The sequence below is a fragment of the Lissotriton vulgaris genome, unplaced genomic scaffold (assembly GCF_964263255.1).
Source record: "Lissotriton vulgaris unplaced genomic scaffold, aLisVul1.2 SCAFFOLD_1488, whole genome shotgun sequence".
NCBI classification, from domain to species: domain Eukaryota; kingdom Metazoa; phylum Chordata; class Amphibia; order Caudata; family Salamandridae; genus Lissotriton; species Lissotriton vulgaris.
This window is the reverse complement of record NW_028251114.1, coordinates 258,605-271,533: the sequence shown is the minus strand read 5'-3', so window position 1 is coordinate 271,533 and position 12,929 is coordinate 258,605. Positions and strand designations below refer to the sequence as shown.

Below are 12,929 nucleotides of genomic sequence, written 5' to 3'. Positions count from 1 at the left end.
GAGTGCCATACTTCAGAGTTCTAAGCAGCGCTTGTAACACTGTCTAAACCTTATTTGCACCTGCTGCAGCTTCACTATTCAAAGTAAGTGGGGTCCGTTTGTGGACCTGACTGCATTGGAAAACAATGTGATACGGTGCCTCCCTAAACCGCTTGACGGAGGCCCCCGAGGGGCGGTGAGATGGCGCGGACTGGGAGGGGGCGCTTGGCTCCTGCCCCCTCCCCAAGTCGTGTTGCCCTGGCGTGGCCTGAGATCGCCCCCGACATAGGCGGCCGGCTCCCGGGGTCCGGCGGAATTTTTTGCCTTTTGATGACTCTTCCATTCTGGACCTTGTCCCACAATCCGTTTGACCTGAAGACACGCTGTAGTGGGGCGCCCCTTTACCGTTTTAGTTGCCATTCCGCCCGCTTTTGCTACTCTGTGCCTCTTCCGCCATTCAGCTGTTTACCGCCCGCTCTTGTTGAGTTGCTCCCGCTCCCGCTCTTGCGATTTAACAGAACTTTTTGGACTGCTGAAAGCGGTTGTATTCCGACCGCTGGTTGGTGGAGACATTTTGACTATATTCTGAACCTGCGTTGTCGCGTAATGCGTCATATGACGCGCCGCGTTAGCGCACCCGGAAGTGCTCCGGTGCGCAAGGCGCAGCTTCCCGGAAACGATCCAGAGCGCGCCGCGCAGCGCGTAACGTAAGCATAACAGGTCATGTGACTTGTTAATAAAACTTTTCATTGGTTCATTTTACTTTTGTTTTCCTAATGATGTAAGACTAGGTCATGTGACCTAAAAATAACACTTTTCATTGGATTAAAACATTTTTTTTCCCAAACGATGAAAGCCCCACCTTGTTTCTGGATGTTTCAGACTGAAGCTGGCGTCACCATGAGAGCACCACCATCTCGTAGCTCCGTCGTGGCCATTCCGCAAGCAATCATGGCAGCCGCTCCCCACCGGAAGCCTGCGGGAGTCGAGGGCCCCCAAGACTTTTGTAGAATCTTCAAGGCTGAGGGGACGCTTTCGAGAATGGGACCCAAGCCCTGGCAGACAAGCGTCCGAGTTCCAAGGTGTCCCAGGGCCATTTTACTGGACCAGGCCCAAATCCGAAGAGCCGGCCGCCATTTTAAGAGTCCTGTGCAGCCGCCTATCGCTGCACCGCAAGAGTGGGAGCAACTCAACTACATGGTGAGCGAGACGCTGTAGCCGTAAGAGCGGGCGGTAAACAGCTGAATGGCGGAAAAGGCACAGTGTAGCAAAAGCGGGCGGAATGGCAACTGAAACGATAAAGGGGCGCCCCACTACAGCAGACGAGCCTCCGCCATGTGCTTCAAAACTGAATACGTATCTCGTGATATCAAGGTTGGGCAACCAGTACACAACAAGCAGTTACGAGTCCCATTTACACCGGCGCCATTTTGGGCGCGGCGGGCAGGTCCAGGATCTAGTCAAACATAACAAATGAGGCTGACGTCTCTGAAGCAGTTGACGCACAGCAGGACATAGCAAATAAACATGAAGTCTCTAAAGCTGTTAACTCACTGCAGGACAAAACAAGTGAACCTGAAACCTCTGGAATAATTGTCGCTCAAAAGAACAACACACAAAACTCTGTAGAGCCTGAAGAAAGAAAAACAGAAGGGCACTGTAGTTTCAGACACACTTAACACTAATGACTTAACAAAGATATCGTCTGTTTATGAAGCAGTTATGTTCACAGAATTGACAAAGAAGTGTGCAGACACCAATGCTATTAAGAAACACAAGGAAATCCCTAACGCATCAGCATTCTCGGAAGAGGTTGACACAGATAACATCTTAAGGAACAAAGAAAGACAAAATAAGGATGAGGAAGTTATCACTTTAGTTTTTTCATCAGCTAGCGACAGCAAGAAACATATTGTAATGAAGATTAGAGAGGCTACGGATGGATGAATAAATTATCAAAAGAAATGGCGACTCCTCCCTTTAGCAGATTAGCTAAATCTTTGCGTAATTTGGACATTTAAGTTATATTATTGTTGTTGTTGTTGTTATGGTTATAGTTCTGGTTAATTTCAGCAAGAAACACATTGTAATGGAGATTAGAGAGGCTACGGATGGGTGAATAAATTATCAAAAGAAATGGCGACTCCCCCCTTTAGCAGATTAGCTAAATGTTTGCGTAATTTGGGCATAAAAGTTATATTATTGTTGTTGTTGTTGTTATCGTTATAGTTCTGGTTAATTTCCATTCAGAGTGTCCTACACAGCACCACTCTAGGTAAACACTACTTTATGTAAAACCTGGGACATAGCACTCATTGAAACTATAGTTGGTCACCATGGGGTTTAAAGAAGGGATGGTTCTTCACCTGGGTGCCTTCCACAACTCAGCACGTTGTGCTGCCTTGGGACTATTCGCACAAAAGACAGCTTCTGACCATTGTTGTTTTTTTTTGTCAAAAAATGTTTAAATATTTTTACAGTTTTTGTTGCGTTCGTTATATTTAAAAGTTAATAAAGTTTTATAATCCTACTTTCTTGGAGTACTATATTTTTTTTAAAAATCGGGTGAATGGGGCCTTGAATCGGGTTATTGTCATGTGTGGGCTTTGCAAGTGTACTGCTACAGGATCGGACATTTCAAACTCAAATGCACGTTCTTTTTCTTACCTTTCCGAAGCATGGAGCGCAATAGCAGGCAGAGAAAGGGTGATGCACGTGTTGAACACTGCCTGGCCTGGCAAGTTGCTGGCAGTGCCCCCCCCCCCGCCCGCTCCTGAAAGAGGGCACACACACACCGCCGCCCCGAGTACTTCACAAATCTTTAAAAGACCATGCGCTTGTTCATGAGGCTTAAATGGTTTATCACCCCTTCTAGAACCCCTGCATCGACCCTCTGACGTTTCCTGGAAGAATTAGCACGTAACACAATACCAAGCCATGTCAGCTGAAACCCCCGAGGAATCGTGGGGCATATTATCAAGGGGGTTTATTTCCGCTTTTTTGGCTTTAAAAGCCAAGAAAGCGGAGATAAAATTATCTCCCTATTACCAAGCTGTCGCTAACACCAGTTAGTGACAGCTAAAAGGAGATAGCGTCCATCTTGGGCCCCGCTTTGCATGTCAGTGATATTTATCACTAATGACATGCAAAGTGGGCGTGCCAAGATGTTAGCGACTGGAAACAGTCCCTAACATCGCTATCTCCTATTACCAACTTTTGGAGATATTTGCGCTAAGCGCGAATATATCTCCAAAAGCTAACACCTGCCCTGAGCAGTTTTTAGCCATGTTATCCAATGGGAGGTGGATAACATGGCTAAGAGCATTTGCTGGATAATGCATGAATATCGCTGACTTTTCAGCGATATTCATGCATTGCGGCCGTTTTTTATCGCATTTGCGATAAACCTTGCTAATAGCAAGGTTTATCTGCGATAAAATTCGCCGATGTGCGGCGATAATTTTTGTCTCTAAACAAGTTAGAGACAAAAATTATCGCTAGTTGTTGGTAATATGCCCCCGGGTTTTTGCTTGCAGGAATCGGGAGGCGGGAGACTAGCACTGAAATCAGTAGTCTCACGCCTGAATCGGGAGGATTGGTATGTCTGGATTCTCTACAGCTGGGGCCATAAACTACATCCGCAGGGCTAGGTGATAGCCTGGGTCCGGCCTGGACAATCGGACACAGAGGAAGAGGAGTGTCAGAGGGTGCGGTAGTGAATAGGGTGAAAGGGAGGTGTCGGGCGGGCACAGGGTGTGATTCTCAGGGAAGAGCAGCGCAGATGGGGGGGAAGTATATGGCCCATGCATGAGAGAGAGAGCGGGGGTGACCAGTGCGTGGGGGAGATGCTTGCGAGGGTGGGGAGCCGTGCTGAGAATCGACGGCGTGCAGAGAGTGGGTCTGGTCAAGGCATCTAAAATGGCTGCCGTGCACGACAAAATTGTGGCATTGGACAAAAAGGCAAGATGGCGCAGACAATGTTTATCAATAAGGATTCATTTATAACAAAATATTTACTCGCAGTGACAAAATGGTGGTCAACACTTCCTGATTTCCATCGAATCGAACGTTAACAGACGTCACGCAGCAAAAAAAAAAAAAAGCTCACGCACAGCCGCTGGAAAACATGTATCAACATATATGAGCCTCCTCAGCCACCCTCAGAAAACATAAGGGATCAGGATACGTCTCCCGCACCCCCTTATACCTAGTAATTTAATTAAAACGAAACACAAAATGGCGAATTCCCGTTTCGCTACCAGTTTGCGGCCCAGTTCGCGGCCCGGGAAGCGCTTCTACCGTGAAAAATAATTTTTTTTTTCTTTTCCCCACGGGACCCTTTAATAACCCCAACATCATTCCTAGGGGGTCAAGAGGGGTATACCTTGCCCCCTTTCATTAAATTCCCCCTTCGTTTTTCACCTCTTCTTCTCTCTCGATCCTACCGAGAGATAAGATGGCGGCCGCTCCGGACTGTTTCGAATGTTGACAGACACCGGAGAGCCAATCAGCTTCGCATCGCAAAGTTCCGTTTCGCGAAAAGTAAGCGGACCGGAGCGCAGCCCGGAGCGCTGTTACAGATATATATCTTGTTTTGAACGTTAATTTCTCAAAAACCACTGGAGCACATATATTGAGACCTAGCAAAGGCACATCGGGCTAACAGTCCCTACAATTTTGCCAAGTTTCGTGCAAATCCATTCAGCCGTTCGAGCTAAAAGTGAGGCCAAAGGCCCTATGGAAAAATGAATGGGAAAAACGTGTTTTGGGACCCCCCTTTTTTCTCGGCCCCCCCTTGATGAAACCCCCCCGAATTTTCAGGGGCTGCTCAGAAACAAAATGTGCCATTTTCCTGAAAATTTCAGCCGATTCCGTCCACAAACGCCAAAGTTATTAGACATAGAATTTTCAAAAGTTCCATAGACAAATAATCCTAACTATATATACCTACTGGCGACACGCCAGTAGGTAATATATATATATATATATACATATATACATATACACACATATATATATATACATATACACACATATATATATACATATACATACATTTACATACATACATACATATACATACATATACATATACATACATATACATATACATACATATACATATACATACACATGCATATATATATATATATATAACCCCAACAAATTGTTCTCCATTGTGGGGGCCTCAAAACCCTGCATGGCGGCTCCAGCTTGAATGGGGGCGGAGAATATCCTCTAGAATCCACAAAAAATTGCAGAAGCCCAATTCCTGGTACTGCCAACGTTTTATTTCAGAGAAAGAATTACAGCATCATATGCTTCCTGAGGCGTTTCAGCTTCCTGCAAGCCTTGATCACAGGTGAGTGACTTTCTCAGTTAATAAAAATCACTTGCTAATGAGGCCTGGTACCACGACACTGGCATAAAATTAGCCTTTCATTCCCAGAATGCACTTTAAAAGTATTATTCACGTCTGGAGTGTCCTTTATTTGCGACTCCCACCTCCTGAAACGAATAAGGCAATTGCTTGTCCCCACTCTCAATCCAGCCGCTGTTATACTTGTCCATAGGGTGGCTACTATATGGTGTGTAACATGGCCATCTTCAAAATGAATAGACCCTCTAAATTATGTACTGGCCTGCACTTAAGAGAGCTACCATAAAGCTATTCGGGAAGCCCACCTTGCCTATTATCCCAAGAAATTCAATGGTGCCCATAACTCTAGGACAATATTTTCTATTGTCAAATTTTTGACTCCTCGAACACACTCCTATCTCAAAGACGAGATGCAATCACTTACAATGTTATTAGAAAATAAATCCGCCAAACATCTTCACTACTTTTCCAGCTGAGGTCCTGAATGTTCAGCCCCCTGCGACTATCTGACAGGGAAACACTTGTGGACCCCGTTTGTCCTCCTTCAGTCCAATTCTCTAGGAGGACTTTGATGGCCTTCAAACCATCAAATGAGGTTCTCCTTCAGCCCCAGCACTGCTTTGGTTTTTCTTTTGTTGTTAACAGTCTCACAATGTTCCCCAAAAAGGTGCAACGGACCTTGAAGCATGCAGTGGTGACACCTTAGTTACAAATGCCATCTCTAGAGTCTACCAAACTGGAGAAGTATCAAACCATCGCTCTCCATCTACCAGTGGAAAAATACAGCAGATAAATACCAGAGCACCTTGAATCACAATGACCTGCATTCCTCACAATTGGGCTTCCATCCTCTTCACAGAACCAAGTCCACTCTCTTAGGGGTCACAGAAGCGCTCAGATGGGCTCTAGATCAAGGTGGCCAAGCAGCACTCATCCTGGTGGATTGGAGTGCTAATTTAGACACTGTCTCACACAGTGCTCCTTGGGAGACTCAGTGGAGTGTGGGATTTGCAATAGGGCTCTAAATTGTTTGGATCTTTTCTGAAGCTTTGTTCCTTTCATGTGGCTAGAAAGGCTTTCTCGCTTATATTGCGGCCAACAGTTATCGTCCGAGGGGGGCTGAAAGCGTAGCTATCCGGCGAGAAGAAAAAAGAAGCCTGCTAAAGGAACATGAATAACATTTGTTTAAAGTGGAAAAAAAATCATCCGAGTGGTCATTATTGTGTCTAATGCTCGTCAACATGTACATCAACTCTTTTGCAGACATTGTGGAGGTATTCAGCCTTACACTAGTTTATTATGCATATGGCACTCAACTAATTATTTCTCTTACCCCCAGTTTAGGAAATAACCTCTCGCAATCAGGAATTGCCTGTCGGCCTTCTGATCTGAGCTCACTCTGGCCCAATGCGCCTTTATCTGTAATGACCCCCAGTTTCAATGATCTCTTGAGAGCTTCCTTTTTATTTATTAATGTCCTTTATATATATTTTAGTCTTGTCACATTTTTTAGATCCTCTTTAGTTTCTGATTCGTGTATTAGTGAAAGTTCAACTATACACATATAAACATCAACTGCCACTTTAACAACTTGAGTGGAAGTATATAACAAGTATATCTGTTGTCTTCATTGATGTATCTACAGCTTCTGTAGACGCCATATTAGAATAGCTTCTTCATCACTCTTTATGTACCCCAGGTTAATGATGTGCTTCAGCACGCTTCCTCATAAACCACCAGTTCAATTATTATTATTTGGACTACGAATATTTTTACACTGACCCGTTTATTTTCTTTATTTTTTGGCTTCTTTAAACTTTTTTATCTGCAGCCCCCATCCCTAGATATTGCCTCCTCCTGACAATCACTTGCAATTCGTTTTTTATTTTCCCCTGTTTGGAGCGCCATCTTGCACAAGTCTATTATGACCGATAGTCCGTTTTTGCCCTTTACCACCATTCCTTGCTCTTATCTTTTTCGCGCCACTTCCGGACGTTTAAATATCCGCCCGGTAATGCAGAGACTTACTTTTCAGGCGGCCGATGAAGACGTGACGTGAGACCCCGTTCGCCTTGGAGCAGCACCATCTAGCTGTCCGTGGCTTGCATTTCAGTTCACGGTAAGATGCAGTTAGAATCACGGGATTTTTAGACCCCTTCAGACCTTCGAGATGCAGACTGTTTAATCAACAGATCTCTGTTTGTTGGCCCGGATATCCCTATCCACGGGGATAGTTTTACTAATTTCCTTCATTTCGTTTTGTTTATTTCCAGAGTTATATCATTACTGTCACTATCCGGCGCCTTCCCTGTACCACCGTTTTTGACCAAAGATATTAGCAGAACAGTTCCATATCACTCTGTATACTAAATAAGGTACGTGTCCAGTTTATATCCAGCGAGGCAACCCAGATGGGAACCATACTGACACCAGGGATACTAGTTCTATTATCCCGCTATATTTCTGAGTGTGTCACCCTTTCCTCCACTGACTAATATCCCCCTGCCTTTTCTGTCTGTTTATATTACAGCTACGAGCTACTTTGCTAAACTAAAGAAGCCCATTTCTACCCCTATGATTTTAGATACAGACATATGACCTCTATAGGTAGGTCATTTTCTATATCAGGTCTGGACCTTAATTTAGATATATCTTTACACATATGGCAAAACAATAATCTAATGTATTCTGCTGTTCTTATTATTATAGCATTTCCTGCTATGAGGATCCCATGATCATCCTACAGCCTAAGCTTTATCCTTCTTGGTGCTGCCTACTTTGGTTTTCTATCAAAAACGATGTTTATGCAATCTCAGGTATTCTTACTTCAAGTATATGTTATATTATTTTTACTTTTTGTTAATTTTCATGCACAAGAACCGAGGCTCTGATAGATTCTATAATGAATTACAGTCTGAGCTACGAGCAGTTTCTAATGATATTATCGGTCTGACTCTGTGTTATCATTTATATGGAGGCTCTTTTCGGTCCTCAACCTTAGCTTGGTCACGTTAATTTTGTGAGACTCACAGTTCACCATTATAGTAACTATTTAAAGAAGGCACCAGCTTTTTCATTCGCTCCACTCTGCCAATCTGCACTAGATCTCACTAGATATCTGGCAGCACAGGGTTTTATTTTCCAGGTTCTACAATGAGGCAGCTCATTGTGTTCAAAATGACTTAATGTCTGTTCCTCTCCCTGTCACCTATATTTTTTCTGTTGTACCTTATACAGTTTTTTTACTTCCAATCAGGTATTAGCCTCTATTAAGTGGCCCTGACGTAACTACATGTATGAAACTATCAATTATTGCGCTACATCCTATCAATGTAAGTGTTTATTTATGTTAAAGGGCACTAATCCCTAACTATCTATTCTTTGTTGTATTTCCAGCCTTCAGCTGTGAATAACAGATTTATACAAACTGAACCTATAGGCGTCCCTATATGTATCACAAGAGGTCCCTATATGATTAATGAATGTTGAAGTACTGTACAATAGAGTCGTTAGTATCTGTCAACCAGGTGACAAGAAATGACCTAATTTAATGTCTTAAATGAGTTGTTGTGAAGTTAGACAATTGTGATAGATATAAAATCATTTTGGTGTCCGTATGTTATTTTTATCTCCATGTTTAGATGTACTGTCATAAATGATGTAAAGTGTTTAAAGTATTATTAATTTAATTTGATGTATATCTCTCTTTTCCTTTATATATGCTCTCCTCACCGATTATCAGCAGAGACTCCTGAAGAAGGCGGTTTTCTGCCGAAACGCGCGTCGAGTGCTTTTTAATGATTATTGTTTGCATATTTTCTATGTCATTTTTCATCTCAACAGCCAGGTGAGAAATGGCGGGCGTAGTCACCTAGCACACATGCCGGGGGTTACGGTCTCAAGAACGGTCAGCGCCGAACAGTAGTAGGGACCTCACCAACGGACACATAGTATCATAGTGTATCGAGCGCGTAATTAACAACACATAAACAACGCAAATGACTAAATAAACACCCGACACCGATGCCGGAAACAGACAGATCAAACACAGAGAATCAGCCCAGCCCCACACCATAGTTGAGTTTCAAATTACACCCGCAGCGCGTAAGAACAGCCAAATATCAAGTAATATGAATTTAGAATATGTTTTGTTTGTTTAATTTTAGACGTTCCCTGACGAAGGTGTAGTAAAGCACCGAAATGCATTGGAACAATGGATTGTCTTGAATTTTGAATGAAAAGAAAAGTGAATAAAACACCTTTGGTTTTTGAACAAAAAAGCAACGTATGAAGTAAACTTTATTGAGAAGCATTTAAGTTGAACTTTGAACTGAAATTTTCGCTGGAGATTCCAGCACAAGATTACTGGTGCCTAGGGTGACACACTTATGAGGTAATAAGTGTGCAACTTGAAGTTAGTAACACATACACTCCAGGAGGGGAGTGATTCCCAAGAGCACAGTTGAAACAGAATAAACAATTGGCGGTGCACAACCCGATATCTAGAAGCTAATTAGGTTGACCCCTTTGCTGTTCCACAGATCCTTATGTGCAGAATAGGATGGGCTCATGATATTGTTTCAACAGCATCCCAAAGATCTGGAAGCGTTGGGTAATGTCTATGACTTTGTAATGGATAACGCTAGTAGGTGCACAGGGCTCACTAGATCTTGCTTTAGAAGGAGCTACTGTGGTGTCATATTACTTGAACCGGTTGATGCCTCGAACACAAAGAAATGCTGGTTCGGAGTAATTGAAAATGGCTAATTTAAACGATTTGTTTTTTGGGGTTTTTTTTCAGATTGGAATTTATTTACGGCACTCAACAATGTCTTACCAGCCCACAGATTTGCATCAATGGCTCCATCTACATCATTGATTAAAAAGGCAAGGTCCTCCTAAGCAACGTAAAAGGTGGGGATTAACATTATCAGAGAGTCGTTTTGGGGGTTTCTCTCTGCCGCTCCATAAAAAATGAATGTGGTAGTTATGCGAGAGTTCATTTATTTACTTTGAAGTACCTTTACCATTTCCTTCGGCATTTTTTTATGTTGGACACCAATAAAATGCCCAAAAATTTCAGGGCATCAACCGCCATGTAAGGCCATTAACTTTATTTCAGGCTTCTAGACAATCAACGTTCAGCAGTTCCGCCTTTTGACGGAAGAACTAAGCGGTTTTAAAACGCTTGAATAAAAAAAGAACCAACAAAGATAAGGACAGCACCGAATAAAGTGTCCACAAAGGTGAAGGGAAAGATAAGCCTTTATAGACAGAGCATTGAAACGAATAAAGGAGATTAAGTCCAGCTCTCGAAAAATAACTCTAAATGCCTGGGGACACCCTTTGATTTATACAAGGCAACCATGATCAAAGACAAAGACCTTGAAGACAAAGTGGCAAAAACAATTACGATCAAAAGGAGAAGCCCTGACAAAAAAACATTTAATGGACAAGATTGGGTTGAAAGACGATACCATCTGTTGGAAGGGGATACTGTCTAACCCAAAAGTATTAGATCTAAGTTTAAGTAAACCATTTAGAAATCCGTTGTTCACAATAAATGAACTTTAATTACCACTGGGCTGCAACAATGGACTATTAGTTTTGGCCAAAATTAAAAAAAAGTTTTAGTATCACCACACTTCCTTTTTCACGGAATATAGTGACGAAAGATGGATATATATTTGCCTAAACGTATAACAATTGACACTAATTTGTGCATTTACTGAAAAAAACCTGCACCATGATGCTCTTTTTGGTTCTTTCCTTTCTTTCTGGACTGTTTGCAACGTGTTGTTTTGAGCATGGTGGTCAGCACAAGTTATGGCGTGTGCCAATGCCTGTTGATAACCGCAAGTGATGAATTTCAGAGGTTTGCCATGGTTGAGTCAGAACCATAACTCAGTTTTTAAATGTGTTTTTTCAGTTAATCACATTTTTTGTCAGACACTTTTTTTCCAACTCCTGCTGGCTTGGCGATAGGGCTTGGCCTGCATCCAACTTGCAGTGAGCATCCAACTGCCGCTGGGGGGGGGATGGGCACAGGGTCTGGTCAGTAGTTATACCCTTTGCGCAACCCACAGCTGTCGGTCACCTTCCTTGGCACATAGCCTTCAGTGAACAGCTGGAGTTTATCAATGGGCTTGGCATGTGGCCTACACCCTTCCATCCTCCATATGCCATTGCATACAGCCTTTGAACAACACAGAGGGATTGGTCACCGGACCTAGTCTGCAGCAAGGCTTGGTGGACTACTCACTGCCATCACTTAACCCCAGCTGTGCACAGCCTTAGGCCATATGCAGCTGGGTATTAGCACATGGCAGGCCATGTGCCCAACTCATGCAGTCTGTCTACCTCCGCACCACACAGTCCTTGGATGTGAAAGGGGGGGGGGGGGGGGGAAACAGCAGTCTATTCCAGCACCTAAAATGGACGCTTGCGACTCAAAGATTTTGTGACTTGAGAGACACCCATTTAATTTTTCCCAAGCATGCTAGTTATCTACACCTCCTGGTACCCCTTAGCGCCAAGGTCAGGAACCTCTGAAGGTCACCCTATCATTGCTGTGTAAAACAAACTTCCACAGTGTGAAACTTGAGTCAAAACTGATATGAGGGTTTCACTACAAACTTCCTACCTCGTAGCGCTCGCTCTCCCTCTTCGCGCACAGCTGATGTCAATAGCTGTTGGCGCCATTCTTTGAGCTATCAGCCTGCCGCCGCCATCACCACCGGCGTGCACGCAGACTCCGCCCCCTTCTTAGGCCACACCCCCCTCTGTTTCCCATAAATGTGCCTGCACAGGACGCGCAGCGGACGAGCGCAGAGGGAGCGCCGTTTGCGCGCCGAAGGCGCGCCGAAGGCAAGCCCGTCTGTGCCCAGACGGCCTTAGGCCTAGTTACTATGCCCAATCCGCAAAATCGCATCTCATACTCCAGAGGCTCACTGCTTGCCTGGAACCCGGGAAAACACCCCCAGTGCAAATACATCCTCAAGGAGGACACCCCCTATGTAGGATGTATCCTCTGCGATAAACCTGAGGAAATAGAACGCCACCAAGGACTCCGGCTTGCCCTTCTTAATTGCAGATCCTTAGTAAAGCATGCCCACGAAATCAACATCCTCGTTCAGGACTCGTTCCTAGATCTATTGTTTCTGACGGAAACATGGCTGACCCCGCATAGCGACTTCGATGTGGCTAATGCAACCCCCCCCGGTTACCAAATATGCTGCCTGAATAGATCAATCGGTAGAGGTGGCGGCTTAGCCATACTCTACAAAGATCACCTTAAATGTAGAATCGAGACCGGAACTGTTAAAGACTGCGAGAACTGCCACTTCACAATCCAGATCTCACCATCTACCTCCCTTTCGGGACTGCTTGTGTATCGACCTCCAGGCTCCCTAGGCGAATTCACCAGCACTTTGATGGACCACATCTTACTCAAGACCATCTCAGTCTCTAACTTTCTCCTCTTAGGGGATTTTAATATGCACTTCCTGGACCCCACGGACAATGCGGCAGCAAACTTGCTCGCGGATCTCACCACAGCTGACCTCCTCCT

General features: G+C 44.0%; 1 protein-coding gene and 1 long non-coding RNA gene across 3 annotated transcripts in view; one reads left to right on the top strand and one right to left on the bottom strand.

Annotated features, from left to right (window-relative positions):
• LOC147663023 (transmembrane channel-like protein 7) overlaps positions 1 to 12,929 on the bottom strand; it is a 496,357-nt gene that overhangs the window by 267,169 nt on the left and 216,259 nt on the right. The window lies entirely within an intron of this gene.
• Positions 7,889 to 9,206, top strand: LOC147663024 (uncharacterized). The gene is made up of 4 exons (XR_015305443.1): positions 7,889 to 7,966; positions 8,069 to 8,175; positions 8,616 to 8,691; positions 9,102 to 9,206. It is a non-coding gene; the product is annotated as an uncharacterized LOC147663024 (long non-coding RNA).